This window comes from Cyanistes caeruleus, chromosome 14 (genome assembly GCF_971803275.1).
Source record: "Cyanistes caeruleus chromosome 14, bCyaCae1.hap1.1, whole genome shotgun sequence".
Lineage (NCBI taxonomy): Eukaryota > Metazoa > Chordata > Aves > Passeriformes > Paridae > Cyanistes > Cyanistes caeruleus.
In genome coordinates this window covers 15,459,399-15,478,692 of record NC_141714.1, presented here as the reverse complement: position 1 = coordinate 15,478,692, position 19,294 = coordinate 15,459,399, and the positions used below count along the sequence as shown (strand labels likewise).

The window sequence follows — 19,294 nt, the reverse complement described above, 5'->3', positions numbered from 1 at the left end:
GGGCTTGGAGCAACCTGGGATAGTGGAAGGTGTCCCTATACCCATGGCAGGGGGTGGAACTGGGTGAGTTTTAATTCCCTTCAGCCCAAACCACTCCACAATTCTGTGATTCTCCAGCCCTTCAGGAGCTCATTAACGCTGCGAAATTCCTAATGTTCCATGGTCTGTCAGGGCTTCCATTCGAAACCTTTCTTGAAAAGTCTTATAAGACAGCAACCAAAAATCCCCTTGGAATGAAATGGAAGTGCAAAGCATCATCTTTTCAGTTTGGGTTTTTTTTTAATAAGCATTTAGAAGAATTTTTAAGTCATTTTAAGTGCTGTAGAGAGATGGCAAAGAAGAAAAACAGAAGGCAAGTGCTCATTTGAAGCCGCCCCCTTGCAATTTTAAAAAGGCCTCATTTAAAAATCTCAGTTTGTTTATTTATCAGCACTTAACGTTCCATTACTTTGCTATCCAAGAGAACTTTTTGCCAACAGATGCCAGGATATTTCTTTTCCAAATGTTTCTGTATTTAATGCACTTATGCAAAGGCAGGATCATGAGCTGCTGAAATTGGGGAAAAGGTAAAATAAAAATTTGTGCTGTTTGCTGGGTCAGGCAAATCCAAACCTCTGGTGGCACCAAGGCCTGGACCTGAATACGTCTTCAAACCTCACATTTTGTCCTCAACCTTTGCTTTCATTTTATCCCCAATAAGCCAGGAGAGTCATCTATCCGGATGTCCTCTCCCATTTTCCAGCTCCTTTGCTTTCCATGTCCTACAGGAATTTAATCTGCCTCTTCCAAGGTTGTCTAAGCAGTTTCAGAGCCTTTAATTTCACTTGTTGATGGAGAAGGGATTAATTTTGCAGACTCCCCACTCATTCCTCATCTTTCCCAGAATTCCAAACACAGCCAGGTCAAGCCCATGGTGTCTCCCTGCAGAAATTGCATCCAGGGAAGAAATTCCTGGTTATTCTCCTCTCCAGAATGAGGTCAGGAACTCACCATGTCTGTGTTTTCTGTGGGATCTGGGTTTGCTGGCTCTTTTTCCCTGGCTGAAAGGGACAGATCCCCAGTTCTGCTGGGACAGATCCTGGTGGGAATGGACACTGTTGTTTTGACAGGAGGATCCAGCTACTCCGAAATCTTATCCCTGGAAAAGGGAGCAGGTGTTTTCCAGCCCAGCCCGCCCACTCCAGCTGGGCAGAGCTGATTCCCAAGCTGTGACATGGGCCCAAAGGGACACCCAAACACTTCCCTCCTTCTTCCCACCCTGCAGAGCGGAATCTCAGTGAAAATCAGGAGAAGGAGAGTTGGTTTATTGGTTTTTCTCTGAATCCTGGTGGCTGCTATTCCAGAATGCTGGAGCCTGGTGTTTAGGCAGTGATAGTGGGCTGGAAGGTGATGCTGCCCATGGCAGAGGGGCTGGAATTGGGTGATCCTCAGGGTCCCTCTCAAGCCAAGCTGTCAGTGCCTGCAGAGGTCCCATATCCACGTTTCATCCCTCACAGCTTCCCTGGGATGAGGCTGTGGATGGCTGGAACACAACATCAGCAAGTCCTGGTGTTTTCCTGGAGGAAAATGAGTTTCACCAAAAGAAATGGGAAGGGTGGAGAGCCAGACTGGTGGGAAGAGCCACCACAGGGCAGAAATGTAGGGAGAAGACACCAACAGAGAACAAGCCCAGGGCTGGCTGCTGTTCCTGGGCAGGAGCACGGAGGGAGGTTAAATTTCAACAAATCCCAAGGACATGTGAAATCAGGGAATTTATTCTGTGTTCTGACAGCAAAAACTCCCAGTTTAAAAGGTCTGGGAGCACCCCAAACAATCGAGGGCACAGCCAAGCAGGAGCACAATTCTGCTGGGCATGAATAGAAGGAAGAAGCAGCTGAATATCAGGAAATGTTTGGAACAATGCAGAGATTGGGCTTCGCTGGAGGCTCCCAAGGGAAGTGGTAAAAGCCACAAGGGCTGAATAATGGAAAACCAGACAAAACCATGGTGTGAGTGTCATGGAGAGAAATCCTTCAGCACGGGCCTGGGGAATTCTCAATCCTTGGGCAGCAGAGCATTGCTGTTGTGTTAATAATGTTAATAATGTCTTTAAGTGCCCGGGTTTGAGTCACAGGTTGAAGATTCCTTGCAAAGGAGGGAGGTGGGGAGGCCCTGGCACAGATTGCTCCGAGAAGCTGGAAGTGCCCAAGGGCAGGTTGGAACAACCTGGGACAGTGCAATGTCTCCCTGATGATGCCAAGGGCTGGGACTGGATGAGCTTTAAGGTCCTTCCCACCTGAAGCAGTCTGGGATTCTGTCTCTTAACCCCAAAACGAGGCAGTTTGGAGCTCTGTGATTGTGCCCAGCCGGGGTCAAATGCCCAAATTGTGCCTCTTTGTAGGACTTGTGTTAGCAAAGCTCATTAGCAGAGCTAATCTTGCCCAGCTGGAGCTCTGCTGGTGCTCAAACTCCTGGTGCTATGCAGATCCAAGCAGGTTTATTTGTGCTATGCCACCACTGCTTCACCCCCGCTCTCCAGTTGTTGCTGGGACTTTGGCCTCCCCTCAGACTCACTAATTGCAATTAAGCTTTTGGCAAAGCAGTCTGGGCTGTCTGCTTTGGGTTTGCTCCATATCTCTGGAAGATGCAGATAAGCATTTCTATGGGAACGGCCCCAAAATGCCCATCAGGGAACCCTCACACCCCCCTCAACCCTGGCACACCAGGACCTGACCTTCTTCCTCCTGACCCTCCCCTCTCCAGCCTGTAATAAACACTGGAAGTGTTTAATAAGCACTGTAATAAGAATAATTTAATAAGCACTGTTTAATAAGAACTATAATAAGCACCAGGAGTCCAGCCTGAAGTTCAGATTCATCCCAAAACTCGTAGTTTGTGACCCAGAATTCCTGCCCAGGCTGACTGGTGTCCCACAGGATGTCCTGACAGGAGATGGGCATTCCTTCAGCACCACCAGCTTGGAAATAGAGCACCAAGCAAAGAAATCCAGGAGCTAAACCAAATAAAACAGCTTCGTTAAAAGCATTTTGACTCTTGAGGGAAGAAGAGCATCACCATGCCAGGGAAAGGCCTCCCTGTCCAGGAGCTCCCTAGATAAGGATGGAATTCCTTGTATAACCCTTCCCTTTGTTACCAGAGTTTTGTTTTAAAGGGGAAAGCAACCCTGACAGGGCAATTCCTTTATTATTTTTCCTTTTACCTTTCCTCTGTTGACTCCTGATGTCCTTCCAAGCCTGGGGAAGGCGCAGCTGCCCCATCACAGCCCTGTAGCAATGGGGAGCAAAGGCACACAGATCTCCTTGTTGTTCCCAAGATGGTTTATTGTAACAAACTGAGGGTTTTTATACTCCAAACTTAACCAAACTGAACCAAAACGAGTTACTGCCACCTTGGTGTCGCTGTTTGTGCATCCCTTTATCCAGCCAGCTCTCTGTTCAGGCGGTGTCTTTGGGAGTTTACCTTTTATATTTTTAATTTGTTTGTAATTCTGCAATTCTTTAGTGGGTGACTCTGAACTCCACACACTGTGTGAGCTGCTGCTTTCCCATTTTGGTCAGACACAACAATTCCTCTCCAGGCCTGGGAATCAAGGACACCTCACTGCCGCAGGCCTGAGAAATGTAAATAAAAGTGAGTTGGGGAGAGCAAACTTGGGGTAAATGATTTCATTACCTGAAGCTGGAATTGGAAGATTTACCCCCAAAATGCAAATGGACCAAACTTATAAAAGTATGAAAACCCGTGACCCGTCACCCATTTTTTGGGTGCAGCCCCTGGGGGGGTTTAAGCTGCCTGAAATGTACCTGAAGGCCCTCCAATAAATATACCCACGTTTCATTCCCTTATTTTTGTCTGGCCTCAGCTTTTAGGTAGCCCTGAAAAGGCACCACCCCAGGCAATCACTGATTTATGCACAAAGTGACCATCTAGTGACTCTCCAGCCCACAGCTGAACCCTTCCCAGAGTGCTTTCCAGTGAACAAAAGTGAAAAAGATCCTTATTCTAATTTCCCACACATCCCCACTCCGAGGAACAGCTCTCCATGAAATGTGAGACCCTCACTCATAATTTATGGGCTTCCCATTTTATCAGCACTAAGTGACCAGGGAAGGACAACTGCTCCTCCTGTGACTTGGAGCCAATCCAGGATTCTCTCCTGGGTTCCTGTCTTCCCTCCTTCACTGTCTTGCCTTTCCTCTGGGAAAGGATTTACGTAAAGCAAGGATTTTACTCAACATTTAATAGTGGTTGTATCAACTGAAGTGAGTAGCCTGAAGCAAATCAACCCCTCTAGTTTTACAGAGTCTGATTGAAGCCTTTCCTGCTGGTTTCTTGTTTCTAGCAATGCAGTTTCAGGAATTATTAATCATGCTGGACTCCCCCAAGCCAAACTGGCCGTGGAATGGGAGATAATAGGATGTTTTCCTTGTTTATAGCAGCACCTGCAGCCCAGCTTCCATGGGACCTGCTGCCCTGGAGAGTGTCACCTGGGCTTGAGGATCCTTTCATCCATCCCTTTCCCTGTCACAGCCACAGATCTGCTCAGCAAGAAGAAATCTGGGGGGATTGCCCCCGTTTTCAGCTGGACAGTGACACAGCCATGGCCAGGGGTTTGCTGAGGCTTTGATGGAGCAATTCTGGATCTGTTGGAAAAGGCTTGGATTGACCTTATGCAGCCAAAAAGCCAAATGGCCCAATTCCAGACTTCTCCACCCTGGGCCTGCCTGTGCTGGGGAGGGTTGGGAAGGTCAGGGAAGTGCCTGGTGAGCTCCAAGAGGCTGTGGTGGGTCCCCAGTTGGACTCAAGGTGGGTTTGGAGCAGGTTGGGATGTGCTGACCCCTGTCAGTGCTGAGGGCAGAGCTGAAGGCAGATCCCAGGAGCTCCTCAGGAGCTGCAGATGGAGTTTCCTGGCAGGGCTGGGATACAATGAGCTCCCACATTCTGCACCTTCCAGCAGCTTCCTCAGCAGCCTGGGGGATCAGGCTTGGGCTGCACTGAGATTCAGGACAGGAAGCAGAACCCAGGATGCCCAAAGGGAAGCACCAGAGGAATTCAGGGAGAGAGAAATTGGAATTTGGAATTTGTTCAGGTCCTTGGGGTTGTCACCCCATCTCCTGCAAAAGGACCATGAGTGGCCTTTGTCCCAGCACTGTGTTCCCTGGGAGAGGTGCAGGGAAGTGGGACCAGTGCTTGAGATGTTCCTGTGTGCTGGGCCGGCTCCAGCCCCAGCCCCAGCCCCAGCCCCAGCCCAGCCCCAGCCCCAGCTCCAGCCCCAGCCCCAGCCCAGCCCCAGCCCCAGCCCCAGCCCCAGCCCCAGCCCAGCCCCAGCCCCAGCCCCAGCCCCAGCCCCAGCCCCAGCCCCAGCTCCAGCCCCAGCCCGTGCAGGGCAGTTTTCCACCGCACTACAGAGAGATTTTCCCTTGGGAGCTCTGGCTGTGACTGCACTCAGCTGAAGCTCACAATTAATATTCCCATGAGAACTCAAGGTGACTTTTCAGACCATTCTGAGCAGATCCTATATTTATCCTAACCCTGACACATCTTTAAATAGCACGGATACACGGCAGGTCCCTGGTCAGAGAGCTCAGCACTATCAGTTTCCCTGAGCGTGGTTCCTTGGAGCACTTTGTAAAGGAGCAGATCCTCCCTAAGCGCTGCTTTGATCCCACATTTTTCTGACCAGCAGGAGTTGCCAGAGCCTCTCCCTTCCCTGTCAAGTTGTTGTTACACCTCCTCTGTAAACATTATTTTCCTTCTTTTTGTTCCTTTTAGCTTTCCCAAAACACAGCTCCTACCCTTTTCCAGAATCCTACTGAACCTTTCAGAAATTCAGAGTCCCTGAGGTTGGAAAAGCCCTCCAAGGCCATCAAACCCCAGCCGTGCCTCATCCCCACTTGTCACCAGCCCAGAGCACCGAGTGCCACCTCCAGCTGATCCTTGAGCACCTCCAGGGATGGGGACTCCAACACCTCCCTGGGCAGCCCCTTCCAATGCTTCAGAACCCTTTCCATGGAGAAATTCCTGCTGCTGTCCAACCTGCACCTCCCCTGAGGCCGTTCCCTCTCCTCCTGTCCCTGTTCCCTGGGAGCAGAGCCCGATCCCCCAGCTGTCCCCTCCTGTCAGGGACTTGTGCAGAGCCAGAAGGTCCCTCCTGAGCCTCCTTTTCTCCAGCCCTGCTTTGCCCAGTGCTGGAGTTAAACTTTCCCCTGGTTCCAGGAGAACACATGGTTTTGCTTAGCTCTGCCGAAGGAATTCCGAGCCGAAAGTCGTGGATGTGGCTCTGCCAAGGTAAAGCAACCTCCGCTGTGAACTTGGACAATCAAAGCTCGGCCTTGTTTGTTTTCCTACGTATGGATTTACCAGCTGCTGCTCTCTGATATTTCCTGATGTTTTCTTTTTCCCGATCCAGACGTCATTGCCGTGTTTGTCATCCCACGTGCAGGGGACAGCCAGGTACCCCACGAGGCCCTTCCTCCACCCAGGGCAGGATCCAGCAGGGAATCCCAATTTACTGTTTGGACCAAATTTACTGTGGGGGGAACAGGCACAAGCAGCATTTTTACACTCAGCCCCCAGAAAAAGACTTGTGGATGTCTTAACAGAAGCTGTGGAAAATGCCAGGGGAACCTGGAAGAACTGCTGGATATTTTATATTAACTTTTCTGAAATGTTCACTCCAAGAAATTTATTTCCTTGGAGATTTCTGTGTTGGATTAAGGAAAACAAGGGGAAACCTGACTGTAAAAGTATTTTATATTAATTTTCGTGTATTTTCTCTGGTGAGACACCTGAATATTCCTTGGGATTCACTTTGTTCTATTCTGAGGGAAAGCTTTGCACAAGGAGCACATCCTGGAGCTGTCACAACCAGAGCTCGAACCTTGGCATTGGCAGGTGGATATTTGTGTTCCCAAAGTTTGGGATAACTCCCAAAGGCTCCCTGGCTTGCTGTGTGTCCCTTGTCCCTGCCAGGGGATGGTGTCACTTTAATCCACACCCACATCCATGGATTAGCTGGGTAAGGACAACTGGAAAGCCTTTGTGCTGTTTGGGATTCAAACCAACAGTTCCCCACACACCTTTCACTGAAAAATTGGGGTTGGAGCTTCGATTATCAGGTTTGCACAGCCTGGGCAAGAGCTCAGGTGTGGTAGGACTCCCCCTTGGTAAAGGATGAGGGAGGTTTTATAAAAAATAGTTGTGTTTTACAGAGCTGCTTTGACACAAATGAGGGTTTGAGACCATTTTGGTGTTTTGTACATATTGTTTCTACCAAAGGCAACGACTTCACAAAGTGTCATTTAGAATTTGTGTCCTACCTTGGTGTCTGAGAGAGAAATGGAATCGATTTAGGCTGCAAACAGAACTCTCCAAAGTTCAGAAATGCCACAGTTTCAGCTGTCTGCCATATTTTTGCACCAGAAAATGTATTTTCTGTGTATTTTGTTCATATAGTTTTCTATCCTGCGCTCTCTTTGGGTGCACAGGATGAAAAACAGAGCTCGTAAACCTTGCTAAGTCTTTGTAAAGAAAGAGTTACTCCAGTTCAGAGGTTTGTTTAACTTGACAGGTGTCAAAGGGTTCCTCAAGTGACATTAATGCAGATTCTTGGGTCAAGTTGAGAAAATGACATTTTGAACGAAATCTGGGAGCTGTTACCACTGACCTGTAGAGTGCAGAGCAAAAGAGGTTTGAGATGTGGATCCCAGCCCTCCCTGCTGATTTCAGTGACTGTTTGTGTCACCCCAGGAGATATTTGAACACATTAAAAACAAGGAGCACGTTCAGGATCCCTGTAGCCCCAGGGAATCATTGGCAGCAGCCTGGCTGGATCCAGCTCCTCACCTGGAAAACCTCACCCTGTGCTCCTGGCACGTGGCTTGTCTTTGTTCCAGAGATCCACAGGCAAAATAAAAATCATCTGGCACCGAGCCTGGTGCAGCTTCAGGGCCAGAATCCAGGGAAAAGCATCTTCAGGGAGCAGAGCTGGGCTGAGGAGACTCTGGGGAAGTGGGATGTAATTCCCAGCTGCAGGCAGAGCTGTTTTCAGCCTGGCAGAAGCACAGAGGACAATGCCTGTGTGCCTGTTTTCTGAAGGGAGGTTGGAAAATGGGAAGGGAGAAAGGAAGTTTCTGCTCCCTTTTCTCCCAGGGAGAAATTCCTGGGGAAGAACCAGAAGGGAATCCTACACAAACCAGTACAAATGAGATAAAAACCCTACGGAAGGAGCCGTGGAACACAAATACAGCAAAATCTCTGCCCACCAGAGCTCCCCATGGCACAACCAGGAGCAGATGAGCTGCTGGCTGCCCTTTGTCCCCAGGCTTACCCTCAGCCCATGCCCCTTTGGGTTTATTTATTTGGGTGAGCCTCCCTTAATCTGGGAGTGTTCTGGAGCTGTTTTAAGCACTGAGGCTGCTCTGGCTCTGGGCTGAGCTCCACAAACACCCAGGGCACGGAGAAGTGGCCGGGCAAAGGCTCAGCCTCCAACCTGATGGGTAAAAATAACCTGAGCAGAGTCTGGGAGATGAAAGCACCCACAGCACGTCCCCAAACACAAACCCTTTAATGAGGCCGAGCCACTGGGGCTGGCCCAACAATTTTAGGGGCTCTGGTGGCCAGGGTCCCCATGAATGGAGCATTTGTGGAAGGCCTCCCGTGCCACAAGAGGGGAGACGGCACAGGGGGAAACAAGGCTCAATGAAAGCTTTTAGAAAGCTCTGCTTTTCCAGGCCACGTTTAACATTTAAACTGCTGCGAACTTGATACCTCCACATTCAAACTCGTTTCATGACAGCAGCACACAGAAAAAGGGAGAAAAACCTGTTTGGCTTGATTTTCAGGTAAACTTAGACTTCTCCAGGAGCTTTTTTTCCTGGCTTTTTATATTAGTGGAAGACAGGTAATTTAACACATTTTTACAGGCTCTCAGCAGTGTCAGGGCCCCTCATGATGAGAAAGACATTGAGGAGCTGGAGTGAGTCCAGGGAAGGGAATGGAGCTGGGAAGGGGCTGGAGCACCAGGAGGGGCTGAGGGAGCTGGAAAAGGGGCTGAGCCTGGAGAAAAGGAGGCTCAGGAGGGACCTTCTGGCTCTGCACAAGTCCCTGACAGGAGGGGACAGCCGGGGGGATCGGGCTCTGCTCCCAGGGAACAGGAGGAGAGGGAACGGCCTCAAGTCGTGTCAGGGAAGGTTTAATTTGGATGTTAGGGAAAATTTCTTCATGGAATAGGCTGATCAGGGAGTCACCATCTCCATAAGAGTTCAAAAAGTACGTGGGTGTGGCACTTTGGAACATGGTTTAGTAGCAAAGTGGCAGTTTCAGATTAACAGGTGGACTCGATGATCTTAGAGATTCCAACCTTAGTGATTAGATGGGATTCCAACCTTAGTGATCCGTGATTCTCTGATTCCTGGGAGATGTGTGTTCATTTGCATGTTTGCATTTGCAAACAGCCTCGTGTTAGAAAACAAACTCCCCAGATATTCCCAGTTCCATGATGGGGTCCCGGCCCTGCCAGGTGTTCCTGTGCCCCCCCAGCAGTGCTGCAGCTGGAGCACCACCCTGTGCTAATTAACTGATGGGTAACGAAGCAGGGGAGGCTGTTCTGTGCCAGCCCTGCTCTGTTCCTGCACTGAGGGACTCTGTCCAGCCCTCATCCAGGCAGGACGAGCTGTGGGCACCCCTGGAACTCACCCAGGAGCCCAGGTCACGTCCTGCAAACCATTGGAGCCCACGGAGCTCTGGCAGCCTCCCCAGCTCCCAGAGTTTGTTGGATGTTGCCATGGAGAGCAGGAGCTCTTCCTGCCTGGCCTTTGGTTGCTTTTCCAGCCGCCGTGCCGAGGGCAGGGAGCACAAACCGTGCGGGCAGGCACGGAATGCCAGGAGAGAGAACAGGCTGTGCTGCTGTCCTCAACCACGAGTGTCCTCACCCACCTGCAGCCCACAGCTGCCTTTGTGACAATAAATAGCCCTTGGTGACTCTCCTGGCTTAGTGGTGGGGGTGTCCAGGTGTCACAGAGCTGCCAGGAGCAGCCTGGAGCCCGTGGATGAGCAGGACACGCAGGGTAGCCAAGAGGTGCTACCTCGGCTTCAATTCCATAAATTGCTGTTGCCTGAGAAAAAGGGGAGATTCAGGTTGGAAAGGAGGAATTTCTCAGTGGAAAGGGTGGTCAGGCATTGGAAGGGGCTGCCCAGGGAGGTTTGGAGTGCCCATCCCTGGAGGTGTCCAAGGAAGGCCTGGATGTGGCGCTCAGTTCCCCGGGCTGGTGACAAGGTGGGGATCAGTCACAGCTTGGCCTCGGTGATCCTGGAGGGCTTTTCCAACCTCACTGGTTCTGTGAAAGGTGGATTGGCCCCACAGTGTCATGTGGATGCTCAGTAATTCCTGATCCCTGGGGCCAGGAGTGGTGGGAGATGTCACTTTCTTGTCCCTGCAAGTGCAGAAGTTCCAGCTTGCACAACAGGCAGTGGAATGAGTGTAAAACCCTCCCTGCTGAGCTGCCAGGGAGTCCTGCTGGGTTATTTCAGTCCCTGGATGTGGTCAGGCAGGAATTTGGCTAAGGAAGGGCTGGAGCCAGGTGTAGCTGTGGCACCACAGGAGCATCCCTAAGCCTGATGCTGCTGGGATGGGATTCAGAGCAGCCTGAGATGGGCAGGTGCAGGTCTGCAGCCATGTGGGGTAATTTGGGAATGACTGAGGCAGGAGGTGGTGGAATGGTGGGGGACACCATTCCCTGACCTTGCTCCAGTGAAAATCCAGGCCATGGATCAGGGGTTCAAATCACCCTGGTCAGGTTGAAGATTCCCTGCCCACTGCAGGGAGCTGGAATGAGGTGGTCTGGAAGGTCCCTTCCAACCCCGGGGACCTGCAGCAGGGTGTGGATGAGCAGGACACAGCCCTGGCTCCCTCATCCCAGCCTGAGGAGCTCCTGCTGCTCTTGGCAGCTCCTGGGTCAGCCAGGATTTTGGGAAGTGCTGGATCAGCCAGGGGTGGGACTCACCTGTGCTATAAATACCTGACCTCTGCCAGAGCAGGACTTGGGCTCAGAGTCAGCAAAACATTCCAGCACGTGCTCAGGCACACCCAACCCTCGGCAGAAGTTGAGCATCTGCTTGTTTTCAAGGCTGCACTTCTAAATTTTGGGGGCTGGAGTGCTGCTGCCATGGGATGGCCAAGCTGGATGTTGGTTATGATGGGTTTTGTTGACTACCTGTAGCTCCAGGGAATCCTCCCTTCAGCTCTAACACTTTTAAAGAACAAAAAATAATCCAAAGCCGAATATATGGGAATAAACATTCCCACAAGTCATCTGCTCTTAATTTAAAGTCAGATCAATTCATTTTAATCCAAAAGCAGCAGAGCAGCTTTCTGCCTCTGAAGACCATTGAATATTACACTTGATATAGTCAATAAAAAGAATTGCAGGGCATGTTTTATTTCACCAAGAGCACTGAGTGCTTTGCCAAACTCTGTCTCCTGAGGGTCACTGCAAATGTGTTCTCCTGCTTTTCATACAATGTGGTTGTGCAACTCTTTAACTATTCCTGCAAGTTCAGCTTGGAGGCTTCTTTAATGCAAATGTGTATCTTGGTTTCACAGATTTATCTCCCCCTAAATAAATAAATGTATGAACAACCTTCCTTCCAGGGTGTGAAGGGGCTCCAGGGGAGCTCAAGGCAAGGCCCTGGATGGACAGGACATGGGGGAATGTCTTTAGGATGAAGAAAGTGAGATATAAGTTAGATATTGGGAAGAATTTCTCTGTTTCCCTGGCACAGAGAAGCTGTGCCTGGCCCTGGATCCCTGGAAGTGTCCAAGGCCAGGCTGGATGGGGCTTGGAGCAGCCTGGGATAGGGGAAGGTGTCCCTGCCCATGGCAGGGGGTTGGAAATGGATAATTTTTCAGATCACCCCACATCCAAACCATCCCATGACTCCATAACCTCACATGTGCCATGCTGCCACAGGAGATTTTTACCTGAAATACAGGAACCAATCGCTTCCCAGCAGAGAAGATGAGGAGTTCACCTAAATCCCTCAGTCAGGTTGGACTGTGCCAAACCAATGTTCAATTAAATCAGGAAACAGCAAATGGGCATTTCTTGTTTTAGATCTTCATTCACCTTTTCTTCTGCTTCACATGGAGGAAAGATCTTGGTGGGAAGCAGGAACACTGGGCAGCTGCCTCTGAGCTCTGGGTGTCTTTGCTGTGTCTGATTCCCTGCAGCTGCTCAGGGTCACTTCATTATCTCCTTAAAGGAGGAATTCCTATTTTTACAGGGTGATTAGCAGGCTGATGGAAGCATGGAGAGAGCAGAAACCCAAATATTTAGGCAGAGCCATAGCGCTCTTCGCAGAGCCGGCCCCGCAGCTGCAGCAAACGCCGGTGGTTTTTCGGGTGGTGCGTTTTTCCTAAGGGATAAATTGCTGGAATAGCTGGAAGTGAGCACTGCCTTGTGCTTGCACGTCACTGTGCAGGGCAGAGCTGCACTGACAACCAGCAACGGGCTGCTTTGGCCTCACTGAGCTGTTCCCAGTTGCTGCTGTCCTGGTGTTGGGTCCCTGCAGGAATGATGGATGTGGCGGAGCCGTGCCGGAGCACAGCAGCTTGGCTGGGAGAAGGGACAGCTTTCTGGAGGCAGAGAGCTCTCAAATGTTGGGTGGCTGTAGGTGTCCCCCTCTGATTATACTCCAGGGCTGGGGATGATTCCTGCATCCTCCTCTGGCACATGGATGCTCATCCCGCCCACGGCAGCAGAGCAGGTGCCAGCCCAGCTCACACACTCCAGATTTAATAAAGATCCATAGTGTTGCTGCTGAAAAGTCTGAATCAGTCTCGTCCTGCTTGAGCTCTCCCTCCCTTTCAGCCTTCCCAGCTAATAAAGGGCACATGGAAGTGATTAACAGAGCCTCGTGCGGCTGTTCCTTGTTGTTTGTGCTCCCTCAACGTGAGCTTTATCTCCCAGCACGAGGGGGACGTGTTTGGCACGTTGGACCTGCTGGATTTGCCAGCTGCAGGGAGAGCACCAGCTCCTCCCCACAACCCTGGAGCAGGGAATTTCTGATTTTCTCCTGGTGATAAATGTGTGGCTTTAACAAGCAAGATAAGCTCAGTCTTTGCCTGCTACGTTCGGTCCTTGTGTTGCTTCTCCTTTGCTGAGCAATGCCTGAGGTGGGTTTCATCTTGAGCACGTCCTTGTGTCCCTCTGTGTCCTGCCATCCATCAGCAAGTCCTGGTGGAGCCATGTCAAATGCCAAAACTGAGGATAGAGGGGAAAATCAATGAAAATCTTAGAAAAACTTTCCATGTCTGTTAAGAAATCTCATTTTCTTTGACAAACATTTACTAGAAAGTTGGAGCTCAGCTCCACGTTCTGTCCAGCTGGCAGCCAGTTCACAAAGTCATCCAGAAATTGTTTGGAAACCATGTTATTGACAACAGTAACCATTAACACACCCAGTGAGCTAAAAAATAATGCACATATGGGCAAAAATAAATGCAGGGCACGCGTCTGTTTTGTGAAAATTAAAGGAAATAAAGAATCATGGAATCACAGAATGGTTTGGGTTGGAAGGGAACTTGAAGCTCATCTTGTTCCACCTCCTGCCATAGCCAGGGACACCTTCCACTGTCCCAGGTTGCTCCAAGCCCTGTCCAACCTGGCCTTGTAAGATTGAAAATATGGAATTATGAAGATGGTGACAAATCCTGCTGGGAGTTTGGGTGGATCTCACGAAGTTCCAGATTTTGGTTAAGTTCTACCAATCTTTCTCCTTCTCTACCTTCTTTTGACCCAGCTTACTCCAAACCCTTCTCAGCTGAAGAACAGCCCCCTGGAAGGGCTGCTGGCATGGCTGGATCTCCTCAGGATTGTTTGCATAACTTTGGATGTGCTCTTTAGGTCTGGAGTGCTTGTTTTGATCTTTGTTTGAATAATACTTGGAGTGTTGATCCATGATGTGGTTTCCTACAGCCTCAAGATAATAAAAAAGACATTGTCGGGTTCAGGGGTTTCTTTAATTAATTCTTTAATTTCTGTCTTTAACCCAGCACTGCCAAGGCCACCACTAAGCTGTGTCCCCAGGTGCCACTCGTCCTCTAAACACACAAAGGGCATTTTGTGGCAGTTATAATATAACTGAAATGATTTGGTTTATCTTTCCTTGTGGCTGGAAGTCTGGGAGCTTTTGGGCATTTCCTAAATCCATTGATTTATGGAAAGAGCAGCACTGAGTGATTGGGAGCTGGGGAAAATCCTCTCAGTGTGAAAAGCTAAGCCTAAACGCAGAGACTGAAGCAAACGTTCATGTGGTGGCAAAATGAAACGGTTCTGTTTCCCTTTCTAATTCCTGCATTTCTGGGAAAGAAGTTGGGAGTTTTCAGTTAATAATCCATAGAAATTGTAGCAGAGATTAAAGCAAAGAGTTCCCAGGGCCATCCCATCCATCCTCTCTCCCTGTTCTGAGCTTTCCACCTCCCATTTCCACCCCCATTTCCTTGGAGTTTAACCAAGCACAGCTTCACCACCTGGGAATGTTGTGGGGGTTCTCCCTCCAAGGATGCACCTGCTAAGAAATTCAAGGAAATCTGGTAGGACCCCATAGCATGGGAAGAAGAGGTGACCCAGCTTCTCAGCACAAAAGGGGGACACGTTGTACAGAGACACACAGGTGTGTGAGGACTAATTTGGGGGATCTCCCCACCAAAAACCCCTTTTCCTGTCTGTTGGACCACAAAACCCAGGCAGAAGAAGCACCTGTTGCTCCAGGGCTTGTTTTTCAGGTTGATTAAAGAGGAAAGGAGCAGTTTTACCACCAAGACAACACATCCCAGCAGCACCCAGGTCAGCACACATCTCTTAAGTTCCACTCTTTGTGTAAAATCAGCCTTAAAATGGGCTGAGGTTGTAGTTATGTTTAGAAATAATAAATGGCAGAGAAATGGACCCACCAGAGAGCTCTGCTCTGATCTTTGGGCTCTTCCACATGATCTGCCCTCATCCACAAAGTGCAGGAGCTGATGCCTTTGGAATATTCCCTTGGGATTGCCTGGAGTGGGCTTGTCCAAGGCAGACCCACGGCTCATTTACTGGGCCAGCAACGAGTCACAAAGATCCTTTCCATGAATAAAAAAAAATCCCATTTCTGTATCAGCATAAGATTTAGCCCCACTCCTTGTTCTGAGCAACTGTTTGATTCTTTGGAAGGAAGTGATCAGGTATTCTGGAAATTCAATTAATTCCCTGGGTGACAGGGTATTCCTAAAACAAGGAGTTAAACTGGTTTCCTTTTCCTTTGTTTTTAAGCTCATTTTCATTGTGTCCAGAGCATAGCTGAGATAAGCTCTGCAGTAAACACACACCAGGACCAGATTCTGCAAGGAAACATATTTTTGTCCTTTTTTTTTTTTTCCTTAAACCAGGGTTTTAACTGGATCCTTGTCTAATTCTCAAGGTCATTGTTAAATATTTTAAATACTTGGTGAAATGCCAAACTATTTTCATTGCCTGAAGTTTTCTCCTTGGAGAGTTCTTGCAGACAAGGAAATGTGTCATCTTCAGCAGTTGTGTCAAAGGGAAACCTGCCTTGACAAGCATTTTTGTGACTCGGGAACTTGACTAAAGTTTCATTTACATTGAGTAGGACCAAGCGTCTTGGCATGTATTTAATCACCAGCAGCAGTATTTAATTTAATTTAAAGTATTTAATCTCTGCAGCAGAACTCTGGTTATTACAGGTTTTATTTATTAGTGGAGAATGGTTTTATTGCTGTGCTTTGTGTTAAATCTGGGCTGAAACCATCATCAGGCTTTAGATGGACCTGGATGAAGCAGGGGAAGGCCTGATGGCCCCTCCTGCTTGGGGCACATTCCCTCTCCACAAACATCCACAGGGCTGGGGAAGGAAAATGGGACAAACTGAGAGAAAAAAGTGGATTTTTCCTTTCTTCACATCCAGTTGTGGGGAATCATTTTGCAGTGAAAGCCTCTCCCAGGCAGGGCAAGAGCTCCTTGGTGGTTTGGGTCAGGCCCTAATCTACAGTGGAATAATAATTGCCTGAGCAAGCCTGGATCTTCCCACAGCTTGGTTTTATCTTTTCTCAATTTTATCCTGGGAAAAATGGAATTAAGATCTTTCTGTAACACCTTTTCACCATCACTTTCCTTGAGGAAGGAGCTGAGGGAGCCTAAAGGAGGCTGGAGTTTGCACCAGGCCTGTTCTCTGGACTGAGTGTGGAGATTGATAAAAAATGCTCAAAGGATGAATTTATGATTGGTCTGATTGGGAGTGCTGATTTGCTCAGAAGAGGGAGAGAATAGAACTTTCCAAAGGTGGATTATGAACAGGTGAGACATTTGTGCTCCTTTTGTGAGAGCAAGGGAGAATTATCAGTCAGAAAATAAATTAACTTGACTCAAACCAGTCATTTTTATTTCCTTCCAGGCCCTGATTTTGATTTCTGCAGGTGATTTACAGTGAAAGTCCAAAGTCTCTGGAAGCACTGGGCATTATCCCTGTTACAGGGCTGGGCTGGGCTTCATTCCCCTTGGTTTTTCCATGAAGAAAAAGCTGCTCAGGCATTGGCAGAGCTGCCCAGGGCAGAGGTGGAGTCCCCATCCCTGAGGGGTTTAACACCCACGTTAAATCATGGCACTCAGGGACTTGGGTCAGGGCTGAGGGAATGGTTGGATCTCATAATCTCAGAGGGATTTTCCAGCTTAAATGATCCCAGGAATCTGGGCTGGGCTTTAGATGGCAACGTGCCCCATCCCAATGGGCCAGTGGCTGTGGGGACAGCGTGGGGACAATTTTCTGCCACGTGTGGACATTTCTGGCTGACCCTGTGACAGTGAGAAGAGCACCGAGCAGAGGAGAAGGGCAGGACATGGTGTGGGTCTGACATCTGCCACTGTCACCACCAGAGTGGCCTCTGATGAGGCAGGGAAGGGCTGCCTGGAGGGATCTGTTCATAATTAAATAACAACAGCAAATAATCTTGAGGGATTTAATGAAAAAGGTTGCAAAACATGGCTTGCTTTGTCGAGAAAACAAAGATCTTTTCTTTTGCAACTAATTAATCCCTTCTTTCCTCCTTTGTGGCTTTTTCCCCCTTTTCCCCAGGAAAGAAGAGGGTAGAAATTTGGATGAATTTCTTTCATTTCCTTGTCCTTAATGAAAATTTAGGGAGGCCGTAATTCACATTCCATGGAGTGAGGAGAGAAGAGTGAGGGGAGAGGGTGAAATTCCCCAGATTTAGCAGGTGGAGCCATCACTCATCATCCCCAGAGGAGGTTGGAGTGATGCTTTCTGGGGCTCTTAGCAGTTTTGGGGTATAAATGTGGCTACAACAAACTGGCACCACTTTAGGAGAGAGGCAAAAGGTGGTAAAAGGCAAAAACCTGACTGGATAAAAACCTGACTGCCCCAAAACCTGACTGGATAAAAACCTGTCTGCCTAAAAACCTGCTCTAACCAGCAGTAGAGATGGTTCTGGGGAGGCATTAGTGGGGATATTATTTCTTTATGATCTCTTCTCTGGCCCCCTCAATATTTGTTTTACACAGCTGCCTCCAACATCTGCTTTTCATCTCTGCTCTGTCCATGTAGGTATTCAGAAATGCCTTCCTTCTCTCAGCTGCTTTCTGTGCCTCCTGCCTTGCCAATGAAATGTGCAGATAACTGAATTCAAAAATCACTATAAAACAGGTTATTGACTCTTTCACACCCAAATAATTAAAGGAGTAATGTCAGCTGCCTTCCACACAAGGGAAGATGGGGGAAAGAGCAGGATGAGCCTGAAATTTCTCAGGAATCTGAAAGGAGGCTGAAATCATTCTGTAGTTCCAATTTGAGGTGTTTTCCCACCTTTCTAGGGGATGAATTTTAAGCTGCTTCCCAGCCCTTCCTCTGAGCACTTGGATCAATCAGATCCCAAGCTGGGGTTCAGCCTTTGAGCCCAGGATCCACCTCTGGAGCACTGGGATTCCTGGGAGAGCAGCTCCCTGTGGTCAAGCATCCAGCCCTGGTGTCAGAAATCCCCGGTTCCTTGGCTTTTGGCACCGCTTGGCATGAGAATGTCTCAGCCCTGGCACGGCAGGTCCTGGCAGCTTCACCCCGCTGGGAGGAGGGGTTGCACGAGTGGGGGTTTGCAGTTATTCCATCCCATTTTCAGCCTGAAATGCTCTCCCTCCTCCCTCCTCCCCGGGACACGCGGGGTTGTTGTTCTTGGATTAAGGAGCTGCAGCTCCGAGGCTTTTCTCAAAAGCAAATACAACTTTTGACCTCAGTGAGGAGCCGATTTTGCCTGGATCCAAGGCCAGCAGCTCCACGAGGCTCCTGATGCCTCCTCCCTCTCACTCCCACTGCAGCCTCCTCGGAGAAAAACCCTTTTTTCACAGAAAATCCCTCTCCTTTCGATGCTTCTCCTCATTCTTTTTGATTTATCTCCTTGGGCAAAGCTCACCCTTGGAATAACACCTCTCTACACTGCAGCACCTGTGTGCTCCTGGGGCTGAGCTTCTCCTGCATCTTGGGTCAGCCACAGAACAGGCAAATCTGCATTTTCTCATGTAGGTGATCATCAGTGAGGTTTGGAGCCCCAAGACTGAAAATTGAGCAGAAAATAGCCCCAGGCTCAAGAGGGTTGGTATGAAGCATAACCCACCTTCCAGCCCAGAGGAAAAATGGGGTTTGCATCCCATGTTCATCCTCCTCCTGTTCTTTTCTCCTCCTCCTCTTCCTCGGATTTAGGGCAAACAGCCCATCATAAGGAAAGGAGACAGGAATAAAGCTACCAGGTTATGGCTCTGATGTCTAAAAGGTGCTGGGGATTTTAAGAAAAGTAACCAGGAGCAGAACTGGGGCCAGGTGGGATCAAGGTCTGCGAACCCTGGAGTTCCCCAAGCCCTGGAGGTCCCCAAACCAGCCCTGAGTGGAGCCCCGAGGTCGGTGTCCACCTGGATTCACGTCCCCTGGTTTTGTTTAGCAGGCAGAGGAAAATCTCCTGTGCTTCTGCCTCTTCCTCCATTGAAAATGTAAACTATGGTAAAGTATCTGCTTATGTGTGACCTCTTCACTTGAGTGGGGGTTCTGTTCTGGGGTGAATTCCAGCAAACCACGGTGTTTACAAGGAAAATGCCTTTTTTCAGTGTTCTCATGCCCACTAAAAATCCTTGAGGGAGAAGCTGGAGAGTTTTCATGGCTCACTCAGGGAAGTTGAGAGAATAAATATTCCTACTCCCCTGTTTTAAAAAATACAAGAAAAAAGAAATTATCTAAAAGCAGTTTTAAA

The 19,294-nt window shown here is 49.0% G+C and overlaps 1 long non-coding RNA gene across 2 annotated transcripts; it reads right to left on the bottom strand.

Annotated features, from left to right (window-relative positions):
- Nucleotides 1-1,475: 1,475 nt before the first annotated feature.
- LOC111928584 (uncharacterized) lies at nucleotides 1,476-9,757 on the bottom strand. Of its 2 annotated transcripts, none has more exons than XR_002864200.2 (3): nucleotides 9,697-9,757; nucleotides 3,200-3,264; nucleotides 1,476-1,556 (listed from the first exon to the last, which is right to left on the bottom strand). It is a non-coding gene; the product is annotated as an uncharacterized LOC111928584 (long non-coding RNA). The 2 variants fall into 2 exon arrangements; XR_015276396.1 differs by lacking the exon at nucleotides 1,476-1,556 and adding an exon at nucleotides 2,957-2,992.
- Between the last annotated feature and the right edge of the window lie 9,537 nt (nucleotides 9,758-19,294).